The sequence below is a fragment of the Canis lupus genome, chromosome 3 (genome assembly GCF_048164855.1).
Source record: "Canis lupus baileyi chromosome 3, mCanLup2.hap1, whole genome shotgun sequence".
NCBI lineage: Eukaryota > Metazoa > Chordata > Mammalia > Carnivora > Canidae > Canis > Canis lupus.
This window is the reverse complement of record NC_132840.1, coordinates 66,286,187-66,302,602: the sequence shown is the minus strand read 5'-3', so window position 1 is coordinate 66,302,602 and position 16,416 is coordinate 66,286,187. Positions and strand designations below refer to the sequence as shown.

Below are 16,416 nucleotides of genomic sequence, written 5' to 3'. Positions count from 1 at the left end.
GATTGGTCCCTTCCATCTAGTGGATCTTTAATCCTTCAGGACGTCTCCATAATCTTCTGTGGGATACCTGGGTAACTATGGCAATGTATACATTTTTTTTTAACCCATACACATTTTTGAAAGTGACAAGAGCTATCAAAATAGAGCAGGATAAGGAGTTCATGCTCATATACTGGGAGTATGTATGGGAGTGTGATTGAAGTTTAAATAGGGAATGGTCAGAGTGGACTTTACTAGGAAGGGGCCATTTGAGCATAAGACCAAAGAGTGTTGAGACATGAAGATATCTGAAGCAAGAGCATCCTAGGCAGAGGGACTAGCCAGTGCAAAGGCACTGGGGTGAGAGGGAGTCTGGAGTATTTGAGAATTAGCAAGCAGCTGGCATGGCTGGTGGCCAGTGGTGTACATATGGAGGAGAATATTAAGAGATCAGGTCAGAGAGGTAATGGAGGGCTTGATCAGTTAAGAGGTCACTGCAATAATCCAGACAAGAGTTAGTGGTGGCTGGCTCTATGGTGGTGCAGTGCAGAGTGGTGGAGTGTAAAGTCAAATTTTAGATACTTTCTTTTTTTTTTAAGATTTTATTTATTCATCAGAGAAAGAGAGAGAGAGAGAGAGAGAGAGAGACATAGGCAGAAGGAGAAGCAGGCTCCATGCAGGGAGCCTGACGTGGGACTTGATTCCAGGCCTCCAGGATCACACCCTGGGCTGAAGGCAGTGCTAAACCGCTGAGCCACCCAGGCTGCCCAAATTTTAGATACTTTCTGAAGGTAAAGCCAAAGGGACTTCCTGACTGATATGAAGTGTGAGATAAAGAAAGGAATCAAGGATTTTATTTATTCAAGCAACATTTATGTAGCATTTATACTATGCCTAGGTACTGATCTAAGCATTTGACAAATACCAACTCATTTAGTCCTCATACTACCCTCAAAGGACATTGTTATCTCATTTTTTCAGATTAAGAGACTGAAACACAGAGAGGCGAAGAAATTTGTCATATTGTCATATACAGGATTCGAACCCAGCAAGCTAGCTCTGAAGTGTGCGATGTTAACCACCATTATTCTGCCCTCCGTGCACGTGATAAGTGAAAGAATCACAGGATGAGTATCTGGACTCACTGAGCTCATAAAAGACTTAGGCCAGAATTACACTTATCACGTGACTTCCACAGGTCCTCATTTGGTCCAGAAGACCACACTGGCATTTTGGGTTCTCAGGAGTGAGTGCCAACTCAGAGCTAGTCTTCTGTAATCCCAGAAAAGTTTGGGTATTTCCACTTCCACGGTGCACAGTCATCCTGGTAAATGACCGCATTCCCTTTGGGGAAGACCAGGAGGAAGGTTTATGGTACTTGTGGCACTGGGTCCCTCCTCAAATGGATCTATAACATTTTTATTGGGGTCCCCTCTACATATAGGGGAAAAAGAAAAAAAAACTCTGATTTTAAGGAACTGAGACACTAATGCTGAGATTTTTAGCCTTAAGAAGTGGAAGGATGGATGCTGTTGATGGATATGAGGAAGTTTAAGGAGTGAACCAAATTTAAGGGTGGCAGGAAGATCAGGAATTCCATTGGGGGCATATTTATTTTGAGATATGTTTTAGACACCCAAGTGGAATTGCTGGGTAGATGGCTGGGTGGATGAGCCACGATTTCAGGGGGGAGGTCCAGCATGGAAGTATAAATCTGGCAGTCACCAACACAAAGATAATATGTTTAAACCCAGGAAATGCAAGGGGAGAATCGGGAGAAATAGGAGAGGGTCTAAGAACCAAGCGCTGGGCGTGGAGAAGAATATAAGCCAGTAAAGGAGGCAGCCGGTGTGTGGCCACGAATGCCAAGTGAGGAATGTGTTTCTAAGAAGTTGAATGTGATCGATTGTGTCACGTGTTGCTGGTCAAGTGGGATGAGGACTGAGCCTTCATTCATGACCTCGGAAAATCAGTTTTGGGGAGTGGTGGTGGCAAAAGTGTGGTGATGTTCCAAAGTGGTGACAGAACCGGAGGAGGAGGACACAGTGGATAGTCAAATCTTTCAAGAAGTGTTGATGCAAAGGAGAACAGAAAAAATGGGGGGGGGGGGGAGGTAGCTGAAAGGGGAAGGAAAATCCAGAGAAGACATTTTTATAAGGTGATTAAGATAAAACTGTGTTTATAGGTGCTGGAAACGGCCCAGCTGGTAGATAAGGAAAATGGATGGTGGCACAGGAGAGAACATTCCTGCAGTGATGCACGAATAGGCAAAGGCAGACTCACTGCAAATGGATTCAAGCCATAAACTCTAAAGCACTGAGATTTACTCAGATTCATCACTCTTTTGTTTTTCTGCCACTCTCATACCTAGTTGGTTATCGTTGCCAATGTGTGTAAGAGCAGGGCGTCCTTGAGAAGCACCATGCAGAGGCACATCCCCTGTGAGTGTGATGTTGACAGTGATGCAGACCCACTGAGTCCGAGGAGGTGGGAAGATCAGCTCCTAGAGCAGCACTTACAGGGCTGCAGCCAGGAAGAGGTGGCTAGGAGGGGGCACCACCGGAGACCTAGGAAACAGTTGGCTCCCTTTGTCACAGCACACTGGCAGCCTGGCCCACCTTCACCCACCATCCTCCCAACTCCTGATGACCTGCTCTGAGGCCTTCGGCCCACAGCTCCCTGCACTTCTCTGTGGTCATTTACTGTTTAGAATCCTCAATGTGTATCCATTTTCCAATTTTTCTGCCAGATTATCTATTCATTTACTTTTTACCTAAGTATTACATTGTCAACAATTGTTTAATCCTTTATTATTACACGTAGAAGCCAAAACCCTGCTAGGTGGCCTTTAGCTTTAAAAAATTGAGGAAAAAGTGGGAACCTTTAAACATGAATAATAAGGTTTAACTCTTTTTCCTTTTTTCTTTCCAAAGAGAATCCTTTCCGCCCCCAACCCCCCCAATTATCTGCAGTATATGACACGAAGGTAGGTTCCCAGAGGACATAAAGGTGATACAGTGCAGTTGTGGCAGGACAGGTGCCCCAGGAAAACAGCAGAGGCTTAATCCAAGGTGAAGGGTATTAGGGTTTTTTTTTTTCTTTTTTTTTAAAGAGCATAAGTGGGGTGAGGGACAGAAGGAGAAGCAGACTCCCTGCTGAGCAGAGGGCCCCATGTGGGGCCCGATCCCAGGACTCCAGGATCATGACCTGAGCCAAAGGCAGATGCTAACTGACTGAGCCACTCAGGTGCCCCGGGTATTAGGTTTTGAAAAGTCACCCAGCACTGGCTCTTGTCTGCTGTTATGCTGGTTACTCAATCTCCTCATGAATCTAATTTCTCATTGAGGAGCTTCTAAATTAGAATACTATATTTCTTGTTTGTGCTGAACCACGCTGCCAGAGGCCACACCATTGTGCCCAACCTCGGATCATTTGAGGACACAGTCATGAACTGGAATCCGAGCTTGCCATGTGCTTGCTATGTGCACATACTGCCACCACCTGCTGAGAGGTCAGTCTCCTCCTCCTGACAACACCTCCTTGAGGGAGGCTTCACACCGTCTTCACCCCCTTCTCTGCAGGGCCCAGCAGTGTCTGCCACAGAGTCACCCAAGAGGTGTTTGTCGAATGAATGAATACATTAAGTAGATAATAAACCAGGTAACCTGGTCATTAATTTCCACTTGACAGTAGCTTGCAGGTTAGAAGACAGAAGGCAATATATCCAGTTTTCTGTTTCACTGTAAATGAACTCCATTGATCACTTCACCCCACCCTCAACACTTCTATCCAAATTAACTTTTTTATTGGTTTAGTGTTTCGAGGCCTCTTTATTTTTCTATGATTCTCATTTGGAGTCAGGTTGCAAAGAGGTAAAATCTAGTTTAGTGTATTTATCTGTGACACAAAAAGCTTTTAGCGGAGACTATAATTTTTGTCTACGCCCCACCAGGCTCCACTTTATGTGGATGTGGACTGCTGTCCCTCACTTCAAAGACTGCGCACACCTGCCCCTCTGCCTGGGAGGTCCCCTTCCCCCTGTCCACTTGATAAACTCCTGGGCAGGGAGGCTGAAAGGATTAGTATAAGAAGCTGCTGTTGGAAGCAGAAATTTTGGTTTAATGAGAAGTTTGAGTAGGCGGTTTTGATTCCACCTACCTCTAGCATGACATTACGTTAAATTCTTAACTTCTTGGATCTCAGTTACTTCTTTTGCATGAACATGGGTAAAGCTGATCCTGATGGACTGTTGTGAGGATTTGGTGAGGTAATATATAAACACAGCATAGGTACAGGCCCTTAGCTAGTGCTCAGCAATGACACCACGATCATTAGCACCTCTGCCATCACCACTCTCATCCCCACCACTATCAGCACCATCACTACCACCACCATCACCACCTCTCCACTATCGTGCCCACCACTACCGTATTACAACCATCATCACCCCCCCGACTACCACCACCATCACCATCATCCCCATCACCACTGTATTATCAGCACTCCCACCAAAGCCACTATCACCACCACCAACAACCATCACTACCTCTACCACTATCATCCCCACCACTATTGTATTACTATATTACCATTACTGTATTACTATCATTACCACCCCTTTGACTACCACCACCATCATCACCATCAACACTTCCACCACCACCACCACCACCATTGTGAACACTCTCATCCCCATCATCACTGTATTACCACCCCCCCACCACTACCATCCCCACCACTATGCTATTACCACCCCTCACGACCACCCCCACCATCAGCAGCAGCACCATTACCATCATCCTCTCATCATCATTTCAAATATAGTCTACTCTGTGAAGCCTTCCTGGACTCCACAAACCTCTGTATCACTATACACCCAGCACTCATCACATCACACTGTCTGTTCCTTTTCATGTTGGCTTTCTATAGCTGTGCCACCTGATGGCAGTAACTTTGTCTTATTAATTATTAGATTTCTGGTGTCTAGCATCTAACACGGGACCTGCCACCTAAGATTGGCTTGTTAAGTGTGCCTTGAAAAAATACAGGAATAAAATCAAGTTTGCTTAGGCGTAAAGTTGGCATTCACCATGTATATCAAAAGGTAACATGGAAATGATGGACCCAAGTCTGGGAGACTGACTGCAAGTCTAATGGTGTAAATATGGAGATCTGATAGGATTATGTTGTTTGTAAGCTCTACATACACTCTAGTAAATTGGAACTGTTTTAAACTTTAATATACAAAGTAAATTTATGTTCATTTATAGCACCAGGAGTATTATTTTATTATTTTAAGCACTTGCAAATATGTTAACTCTGTTTTTGTTTTTTTGACATATTGTTGGATATGTTTTTTTTATTTTTTGTTTTTTTGAGATGGCTTTTTGATCAGGGACACAAACCTTGATCAAAATATTGTCTGAGAGACTGCAAGTGCTTTAAACTTATTTTGTTTTATTATAAGGTTTTAAAACACTATTTTTTTTTTGAGGGAAATGGAATCTGTCTGACTTCCATTATGTTCTGAGTTATCATTCAATAGTGGCCAGATCTGCAAATCTGAGGACAAGGAGATGAATATGAGAGATGCCCTTCTGCATCTCTGTCTCCTGTGACCCTCCCTCCCCACTCACAGCAACCTCTTCATTGCCTTCTTAACCCTGGAAAGCAAAGAGATGCTACTGGAAGCTGGAGGCAAAGGTAGGGAAGACAGTCTCTCAGCCACTGTCTTGGCAATTGGTATTGCTTCTCTGGGAATAACAAAGGTCTTGAAAATTTGGAAATATTGAGGTCGTTAGAAAGTTTGATACTCTTTCCTGCATTCATTACAGAAACCCAGATTGGAGCCAGGGCTCCAATTCACTTGCATAGCACTTCAAAATTAAATATAGGTCCTCTTAGGCTCTAGAAGCCCAAGTACAAGCGACTTGGGAGGCCGTAGCTAACAGAAAGAACATGGGCTTTGGGGTTGAATAGATCTGCAGATCTAACCTCAGTTCTCCTGCTGCTAGTGTATTCATTTTTCTAACCCTTCATTCCTGGTTTTGTACCTGGGTAATTATAATAGCTACTTGAAGAATAAATAGAATAATATCCATTAAGCATCTAGCATAGTTCCTGGTCCATTGTTCAGTTTCAATATAAAAGGAAGAGGCTGGGCAGGGGGAGAAAGAATAATGGAAGTGGAATCTACAGATTGAAAGAGATGTAGAGGACACACCAACCAACTGCAACAGAGGGAGCTTTTTTAGGTCCTCATATGAACTATTGCAAAATATGGGGCACCTGGGTGGCTCAGTTGGTTAAGCATTTGTCTTTGGCTCAGGTAATAATCCCAGGGTCCTGGGATCGAGTCCCACATCAGGCTCCCTGCTCAGTGGGGAGTCTGCATCTCTCTCTGCCTGTCACTCCTCCTGCTTGTGCTCTTTCTCTTTCTGTCAAATAAATAAATACAATCTTTTAAAAAATGAACTATTGCAAAATATATTGGAAAGTTTAAATGCTGAGTGGACACTTAATGATATTAAGGAGTCGTCAATTTTTTAGATGTAATAATGGTGTTGCTGTGTTTAAAAAAATGAGTTCCTGGTTTTTAGAAATACACACTGAAATATTTATAAATAGTACAAAATAGTTGCTTGTAAACATTTCCTTGATAAAAAAGTTGAAAGGTATACATTGTCCTTGTAAAAATTCAAGCCTATGAATAAATAAACAGAATCTTTAAAAATAAAAAGCCTGTAGTGAAATGTCACGGTACCGTGTTACTCTGCTGTCCACCTGCTTAGTAAAGCCAACAAAGAATAAAACAGGCAGATGTACCTGAACCTTGCCTGGCATTTAATTTACTTCAATTCACATGTGAATGGTAATATTTTATTTGCTTGCCAATTTTATATATATCTCTATTTATAGGCTTTATTTTATTTTATTTATTCATGAGAAACACACACACAGAGGCAGAGACATAGGCAGAGGGAGAAGCAGGCTCCCTGTGGGGAGCCTGATGTGGGACTTTATCCCAGGACCCCGGGATCACACCCTGAGCTGAAGGCAGATGCTCAACCACTGAGCCACCCAGGTGTCCCTTACTATAGGTATTTTTAATGTTTTCCTTAGTACGTCATCAGGGCTTCTTTTTTTGAGATTATTAAATAAATGCCATCAACTATTAGATATTATAAGTAATTCACATTTAAAATAAAATTACTACTATTTTCTTTTATTAGATCTGTTTAAGAGCATCTGGAGATTGCAAAGTGAGCTGTTGACAAATAAACACATTCTCAAAACTACTCGTCTGTGTACACGAAAAGATGCTCAACATCACTCATCATCAGGGAAATGCAAATCCAAACCACAATGAGATACTGCCTCACCCCTGTCAGATTGGCTAAAATAAAAAACACAAGAAACAGTAAGTGTTGGTGAGGATGTGGAGAAAAAGGAACCCTCTTGCACTATTGGTGGGAATGCAAACTGGAAAATAGCGTGGAGGTTCCTCAAAAAGTTAAAATAGAGCTACCCTACAAGCCAGTGATCACACTATTGGATATTTATGCCCCAAAATACAAAAATAGTACTTCAAAGTGATACACACACCCTATATTTACAGCAGCATTATTAACAATGGCCAAGATATGGAAGCAGCCCAAGGGTCCATCAGCAGATGAGTGGATAAAGATGTGATATGTGCATGTGTGTGCATGCACGTGTGCACACACAAACACACACACAAAGGAATATTCAGCCATAGAAAGAATGAAATCTTGCCATTTGCAAGATGGATGGAGCTGGAGAGTATTATGCTAAGTGAAATAATCAGAGAAAGACAAATACTATATGATTTCATATGTGGCATTTAAGAAACAAAAATGAGCAATGAATGGAAAAAAGAGAGAGAGAGAGAGATAGAGAGAAACAGAGATAAACCAAGAAGCAGAATCTGAACTACAGAGAACACACTGCTAGTCACCAGAGGGGAGGTGGGGGGGCAGGAAGCAGGTGATGGGGATGAAGAAGGGCACCTGTTGTTATGAGCACCGGGTGGCCTATGCAAGCGTAGAATCACTGTATTATACATCTGAAACTAATAAAACACCGTATGTTAGCTACATTGGAATTAAAATTAAAAGGATATTTTTAATTGCCTATGAAATCATGATCTTATGGATGCTGCATAATCAGAGAAGAAAAAATTTGCATGTTGAGCTTAAGTCGCATCTCAAATACAAGATTTTGGATTTATCTGTGAAATGAAACTCTTTACTCTCACTGACCAACTATAAGAGCACATTATGTACTTGGTGGGGGGATGTCCAGCAGGGGAGGAGCTGGAAAACATGTGAACTGATGTCACGATGCGGTCTCTCTTGAATATTGTGGATAACTGACATTGGAGTGACCCCTGCCCGCCCTCCCGTTCACCCTGATGGCCTCACCTCACACCTCAGTGAGATGAGGGACGTTATATACTCTCTTTTCTCTATGTTCTGCTCTGGTGCCTACAAACCTACCCTCATCAGCATCTGCTTCAGAACAAGGTGGTCCCTTTTCATCAATCTTGTTTTACCTCTGTTCACCTGCATTATGAAATTTTTTTGAATTGTGGCAAAATACGCATAACATAAAACTTGCTCTTAAATATTTTAAATGGTACAGCTCAGCAGTGTTACAGAAATTCACATTATTGTGCAACCGGTCTCCAGAACCCTTTCCATCTTGCAAAACTGAAGCTCTATACTCCTTAAAAGATAACTAGCTCCCCATTTCCTGAAAGAACAGCCAAACTTAAATTTGCGCTCTCTTACCTCTTCTTCCCCCACGACAACCAAGATTCCCTCATTCGGGCTCCCGTCCTCTGCACCTGCTGGCATAATCCATCCTCTGGAGCATTCCACTCTGCTCCCTGCTGATAACGCCCTCCCACTCCACTCCTGTGGCGCTGTGGGTTCCTGCTGGTTCCCATTGCTAAATGTTGCTACATGTTCCATTGCTAAACGCTGTCTACGTGTTGCTCTTCTCTGGGTTCTCTCTGCCCTTGGCTTTGATCTCATCCTACTGGAATCTCCATCTCTGGCAACTTCAATCTCCCACTCCTATGACTTCAATTTGAAATTTTCCACGCCCGTGTACATCTCCCACCCAGGCCTCTTGCTTGAGCTTTAGGCTCAGCAAGATTTATTTTATTACTACCCTGTGCTAGCCACTCTGATAGCACTAAAGATTCAGAGACGGTTGAGCGAGACCTGGACAAGCCAGGTTGCTGCAACAGAAGCTCTGCGCATCATAATAGTATCTTACTTTTATCTTCTAATTATATTCTAAAGCCATTTGTTCTTCCCTTGGTTTCTAGGACTCCACAGTATCTTTTTAAAACCATATTTACAACTACTAAGCACCCAGAGCTGGTTCTTGGGCACCGTCCTCTCCGCCAGGGACACCATCTTCCTGGTGTCCCACCCAGTCCCAGGGCTTTAGCAACACTGCAGGGGAGGGCGGGGGTGGAACTTGCAAGCAAATCTCTATCTATAGCTCTGATTTCTCCTTGGAGTTCCAGACATGAACACCTATTTGCTATCTGGTCATCTCCACCTTGAATTTCACATGGCCCAGTAGAAATTCCCATTTTCTTCTCTCGAATCTGCTCCTTCCTCAGTAAACACTGCCACCACCCACCCGCTGCACATGCTATACATTAGGCAGTGCTCTTTGATTCTGTTTTATCTCTCATTCCCCAAATTTAACCCACCACCCAGTCCTTTTTAACTCCATACAAAATGTGATCCCATTCTATCTGCTGCTGTCCATCTCTACCGACATCACCTTAATCCACCCGAACCTCTTCCACAAGGACTACCACAATTGCTTTCTGACTTCTCTTTGCTTTATTCCTGTCCACCTTCCCCACAGCAGCCAGGGATCCCCTAAAAATGCACACCTGGCCATATCACTTGCTTGCCTAAAACCATGCAGTGACTTATATATGAGACTTCCCATACCATTCAAAACAAAATTCAAACACATTGTCCCATGTCTGGGACACTTTGAATTCTAGTTGGTTGACCTAGTCAACCTCATCTCTTACCCCTCAACTCCTTGCTGCTATTCTTGGGCACAGTGGTCTTTTTTCCGTTCTTTTTAGCTGGCTAAGTTTTTCTGTCTTAAGGATTTTGTACCCCCTGTATCTTTTGCCTAGAAGGTCCTACTTTCAACTATAGAGTCACCTTTTCCCTTGTCATTCAGAATTGTGCTCAGAGAGGTCTTTCGTGGCCATGCAATTTAAAATTGCCATTGGACATTCTCTTGACATCAGCCATCAGCCTGTCTTCATATTTGCACAGTGCTTATAACACTATCTTCCATTTTTCTTGTTTATCTGCTCACTTCTCTGGTTATTGGCTATATGTCTTTGCTAGGATGCCGAGAGCAGACACCTTGTCTCTTTGGTTCATTGTGGCATTCTCAGAGTTTAGCACAGTATCTGGCACTTAAAAGATGCTTTAAAAATGTTTGAATAAAAGAATAAAATGTCTCTAGGGCCCAAATTTTCTAATTCAATCTCTAAACAACTGCCAGAGTGAAATCTCTAAAATATTTATCTCTCCAAGCCACTGCTTAAAACACTCCAGAGGCTCTACATTGCCAAGAGAATATAATCCAAATTGCTTAGCACAGCCTACAAGACCCTCTATGATCTGATCTCTGTGTGCATTTCCTGTTTCATTTTTTTACTGGGTCCCCCTCCATGCCTAACAACCTGCAAGATGCCTAGTGACTAGCAAGTCAAAACACCATGCTGTTTCATGCCTCCTGGGTCTCTGATCCATGTCTTCATCATGTTTGGATCACCCTCCTTACCCATGGCTCTTCCCATTCCAATCCCTTAGGTACTCAGTTTTTAAGATGCAGCTCAAATCAGGAAGCTGTTTTGATCCCCCTGGTCATCCCAAACTTCAACCTTTTATCCATGAATTATACTTGCCTCCATGATAGCTGTTATAACTCTTTACTCTTCTATTTGCTCTCATGTCTCTTTCTTCACTTAAACTATAAACTCCATGAGGGCAGGCATAGTGCTATACACCATATCATACAGTATTATATGCATCTTATTCCCAGATGTGATTCATGGTTGGCATTCACACAGGTGTTGGTTGGCTGACTCACCGAATGTATAGATCAATTTATTTTGTCATAAAAATGCAAGGAACTTGAGAATTCCTGACATCATTTGCATTGGGGCTGACAGATGCTGCTCATTATACTGTGTTTACTGTGGCTTGAGCCCCACTGCATAACTCAGATTAATGTAGATGAATGTTTTCAAACGCTTAAGAAAAATGTGCTCTGGGAGAACATAGTCAATTTATCACCTAAAACCAATTCTTAGATCTTCACAGGGGAAATGAATGGGCCTGACAAGAATCTGAAATACTTGAGGAAAAGTTGATTAAAGAAGACTTCATGAATGATTAATTATAAAATTTAATATCTGTGGGAGAGAGTTTTACTGACATTTAAATAAATGCCAACAAAACAAGCTGCAATTAAGCACTTGCCATAGCAAATAAAGCATCATCAAGGTATTCATTCTGAATCACAATTATATAAATATAGTATGTGCAGCTCTGAAATAAATGTTCATGTTAGTTGCGATTCATTGATTGAAGCTTTGTGATTTGAATGCTTTTGTTTTTACCATGATAATTGCAAGTCCTGCATGCCTCCTTTCCCTGGGCTCCCAGTTCTTCAGTCTACTGCTTTCTGATTTCCAGTTATGTCTGCTTTTGCTAATACCTTTTCATAAAGTCTATAGTGATCTTCTGATGAACATACCCAATGGCCCCAGCTTACTTGAGTCTTTGGAGCATGTAATTCACTGATTTGATGAATATTTATCATCTGCTCTGTGTTAGCATTAGGCACAGCTTTGGTGAAAAAAGAAAGGCAAAAAACTAGGTCAAACCAGAAACAACAGCAAAACACCAGACTTGTTTCTTGACTTCAAATATCCTATTATCCAGTAGGAAAATAGACAGTAAATAAACATTTAATTACATTGTGATGAGTGCTATCAAAGAAGCATGTGACATTCTGAGAAACAGTAAAACGGCACCCAGTTTATACTGGGAATCAAGGCAGCCTCCCAGAGGAGAAGACTTGCAGGGGGAGAAAGGACAAGAAAGTCCCAAGGGAGAGAGAAAAATGATGATTTGAAAGGTATGTCTGATTGGACAATGCATGCATATTTAGGTCATCCCCCCACCCCCGCTCCGCCCAGGCAGCAGATGGAGAGGACCATAAGATATCACAAAGACACCAAACACTCATGATGATAAACATGAACCAAAGAGAAAGCATTTGGGGAGTCATTTTTTATGGAAGATAAGAGAGAGACTAGCTTGTGACACTTTCTTCATTTTGAAGTGGCTCAGAGAAAAGAAGAGAGAACCAAATTACTGGAGTATTCATATAAGGAATGTAAACTTTACTAGGTAGATGTTCCAGAAGAAGAAAGAGAAAGAAATTGGCTCCCTGTCAGGGCACCGATTCTGCTACATTCCATCCAGCACACCAGAGAGCATGTTGGTTTTCTCTCTGACATAGAGCAGACCTTCCTTTCATCCTTGATGGTCCATAAACTCACGGTGTAGCCATGCCCTCAGGAACAGGAAAGATGAAATCATTGGCATGAAACATGAAACATGTTTCATGTGTCTAGGATGGTGAACAATAAGCATAAAAGAGAAACTGATGGTTTTCACAGAAATGAAACTTCCTTTGTGTGGTTAGCACATGTGATTCAAACAAGAACTGCAGAGCATGCTCATCACCCTGTTGGACTTTTCTGGATCTTAGGCACTTTCATTCTTTATACAGAAATAGGGAAAAGGTCTTTTTCCTTCTCCCTCTTTAAAGATTAAAAAAAAATTTAAGATAGTGGTTCTCAACCTTGTCTATACATCAAAATGACCTGGGGCACTCCAAAAACCCTAGGTGCCTTGGAATCACCTGGAGCCCCTTCTTTACGGGGGCTTGTTGGGTTTACGAATCAGAGGTTTCAAATCTTTCAAGTGATTCTGATGTGTTGCCAAGTTTGAGAACCATGTTAGTAATCACCTCTTGTCTCTTTTTTCCTTTTATTTATTTAGTTGAGAGAGAGAGGGAGGGAGAGAATCCCAAGCCGACTCCTTCCTGAGCACAGAGCCCCACTGGGAACTGGATCCCAGGACCCTGAGATCATGACCTGAGTTGAAATCAAGAGTCAGCCACTCAACTAACTCAGCCACCCAGACGCCCTTCTTTTTTCCTTTTAAAATAATCCATTTCCTGAAAATTAAATGAACAATGAAAAAAAATAATTCAGATGATCCTGTTTCTTCAAATAAAAAGGAGGAGCATCCACTAGAACATCTGCGACCTTGCACCGCCCTCACCCGCCTGCATTGTAGGTGGTGGTGAGCGGCTGGACCACAGGCCCCGACAGACAGTCTGACTTTGGCTGAAGGACTCAGTGGGGTTTCCCAGATATTCTTGCTCGCCACCACTTCCACATGACTCCGCATGTCTATGTGGTCTCGCATCTAAGTTTTTTCTCCTTTTGACAGACCACATGTTCCAATTAGGCTGAAAATAGGACCCCTGGAACCATCTTAGCCTCCCCCACTGGTCATTACTGCTCTGTTTTCTCTAGCAGATGCCAGGAAAGACACACAACCCTTTCTCTGAAACCCTTGGGGCCAGATGTGTTGTGGGATTCGGAATGTCTCAGACTCTGGAAAGGTATGTTCTACATTCTGTATTTTACGGGCCTTCCCAGAGTGAGGTTGGAGGAACACTCTGTAATCAAGCATTTTCATGTTTGCACAGGAAACACCTGACAGCTCCTGTGAAGGGCTGAATAAGATCACAAGTGGCCTCACATCTATCAGGTCAGATTTTGCCACTAAATCACTAGAAAATTTATGAATAAAACCTTAAGCTCTTTGGATTTGAGGCTCTGGATAAAGGAATGCAAGACCGAGGATAGCAGCATTATCTCAAACTTGTGAAAAACTGACTTTGCACTGATCTTCGCTAGTTTTCTCATTGCTTGTAACAGACACACAGAAACATGACATTACACGGATTTCCATCGTCAGTTGCATTCTGAGTGTCAGCACTTTCCATTTGGTCAGAAATGGAAACCCCAGATAACCCTAGATTTTTGAGGGTGGGAGGGAGTAAAACTAAAATAGATGAAATAAACAGACAGTTAGAGGCTGTTACCACTTAGCCCTGGTGACTCAAGCTCAGACCCTAGCTAGCTGACTTAACCTTCAGGTGGGGCCCTTTTTGCCTGTGGTCCTCCTAGTAACTGTCCCTTCTTCAGCCACCAGATACCTTTCCCCCTCAAATGGTTAAGTCAGATCATTATCATAGTTGTACTGGCCAAATTTCTGTTGTATTGGCCTTCTTTGTATCCCTCAGGCCATGAGGCCAGGGGTTCCTGTTGTAGGGACTGAACTGTTAGATATCGTGTGTGTGATCTCAGTTTTCACCAGGTGACAAGGCCCAAGAGAAATTTGAGTTATGAGCATTTATTTCCTATTCTACTGGCTACTCTTTAAGAGGTTTTCTTCCTGTGAACTCCTCAGAACATGTGGTATTTTAGGGAGATGGTTAAAAAAATCCTACTGTTTTCTTAATAGTGATAGTAGAATTCCTTTTGGGGAATAAATGGTCTTCAATAAAGAAAGCTCCTTGCAGCATTGGAATATGAAAAATAGGTCTACAGTAGGATTCAGAAGTCTGGGCAGAAAAGAAATGGAGGGACACAATTACTTTGTGTTTAAAAACTTGTTGATGGTGGTGGTGGGAGGGCACCCATGTTGCAGAAAGGAGAGAGAATGTGAGCAACATGGGACATCAGCCAAAAGACTTTATAGAACAGGATGACCATTACTCAATTCTAATTGCTTAGTAGATGGGGTCAGCAATGCAACTCCATCTACTTCTTAATTTTTCTGAACTTTCTGCAAAATCTGCCATGCAAACGCTTTGTGGGAAAAATTTGTTTGTATTTAAAACTAAGGAAGGTAGTTCAAGAACCCAGGTGGCAAAAAAGAAAAAGTTGCAAGATGCCAAGCGGAGAACAAAAAGTCAGCAGAATCAAGAGATGGTTGTGAGAACACAAGCCCCCAGAAATACACGGAAATCTTGGAGAAGGCATCAGGCTCAAAGTGTGTTAGAGACCGCAAATCATCTTGCCTAGATTTTAAGAGACAGGATGACCCAGGATGTCATGTAGGTTAAGTAGTAAATACTCAACAAATGCTACAGAGGATGTTAAGAAAAATGATCCGCACTAGACTTTGTAGAATGTTACAGTCATGTGCATGATGGAAAGAGTCCTGGAGAGGGAATTAGAAGTTCTGGGTTTGAATCCTCTCTCTCTGTTTTTTTTTTTTTTTTTTTTTTTTTCCTTCAGCTTCCAGTAGCTTTTTCCTCCCTAGTATCTAGAAACGATGAACCCTAGCAGGACAATCTTCAACACAATTTAACTTTCCCATGTTGGGTTCTTTAGACTACTTTAACATTTATAGATTCGAGAATGTATATTTGAGAACGTATGGTTTGAGAATGTATAAGTGGAAAATTAAAATTTGAGATTATATCAACAAATTTAGTTGATATTGATATAGCTACATATAATTTTACAGGCAACACATGGATTTTAGTATTGTGGAATTTTACCTTCTTATAACAAGCTTATCTATAAACAAAGATAATCTCTGCTTATTTGTCCTAACCTATGAAACATTGCCACCATGGACACTTACTTGCCCATACCTTTGCATCATGTCCTTAAAAACCAGATGATTCTTCCTTTCAGACAATGTGAAAAAAACAACAACCAAATTCGCACCCGGAAAAAAATCTTAATCCAGAATTATCAAATTTTGAGGTTTCAGCAGATGGAACAACAGAAATAGATTAGGGACAACTCTTATTTAAGTCTTTTCCCTAAGTAGTACTATGTGGATTTATAGTGTTGACCAAGAGAAGATAGTTTTCTCCTTAAATGTTGCTTTCTTGGGTCTCAAAATTCTGTGACAGATTTTAAATAAAGTTGTTTCCATTAAAAAGTACTGATTTTTAAAACTAATAGGTTAAAACTGCCACACGCACAAACCCTGAATGGCCCACAGAACATTTTCCTTACCTTCTGACAGTTTTACGATGACTATCACGAATCATTCTTTTATTATTAAACTTCAATGGCCAGTTCTGGGATGTTCTTCCACTCATGAAGACCCCAGTGGCGGTATCAGGGATAATATCCATTTAGCCTTCTGAGCTTTCAGACTTGGTGACCTTGCCAGCTCCAGCTGTCTCCTTGTCCACTGCTTTGATGACACCCACAGCAACCATCTGTGTTATGTCACAAAT

At 41.9% G+C, this 16,416-nt stretch overlaps 1 protein-coding gene across 11 annotated transcripts in view; it reads right to left on the bottom strand.

Annotated features, from left to right (window-relative positions):
• Positions 1-16,400, bottom strand: part of ZC3H12C (zinc finger CCCH-type containing 12C) — a 176,542-nt gene extending 160,142 nt beyond the window's left edge. For 9 of the 11 annotated variants that reach the window (XM_072821879.1, XM_072821878.1, XM_072821890.1 and 6 more), the window contains exon 1: positions 16,190-16,400. The gene's annotated coding sequence lies outside the window, so the exon portion shown is untranslated. Of the gene's footprint in view, positions 1-8,792; positions 9,136-16,189 lie in introns of those variants that run through there. The other 2 variants (XM_072821896.1, XM_072821881.1) reach the window with 2 other exon arrangements.
• Between the last annotated feature and the right edge of the window lie 16 nt (positions 16,401-16,416).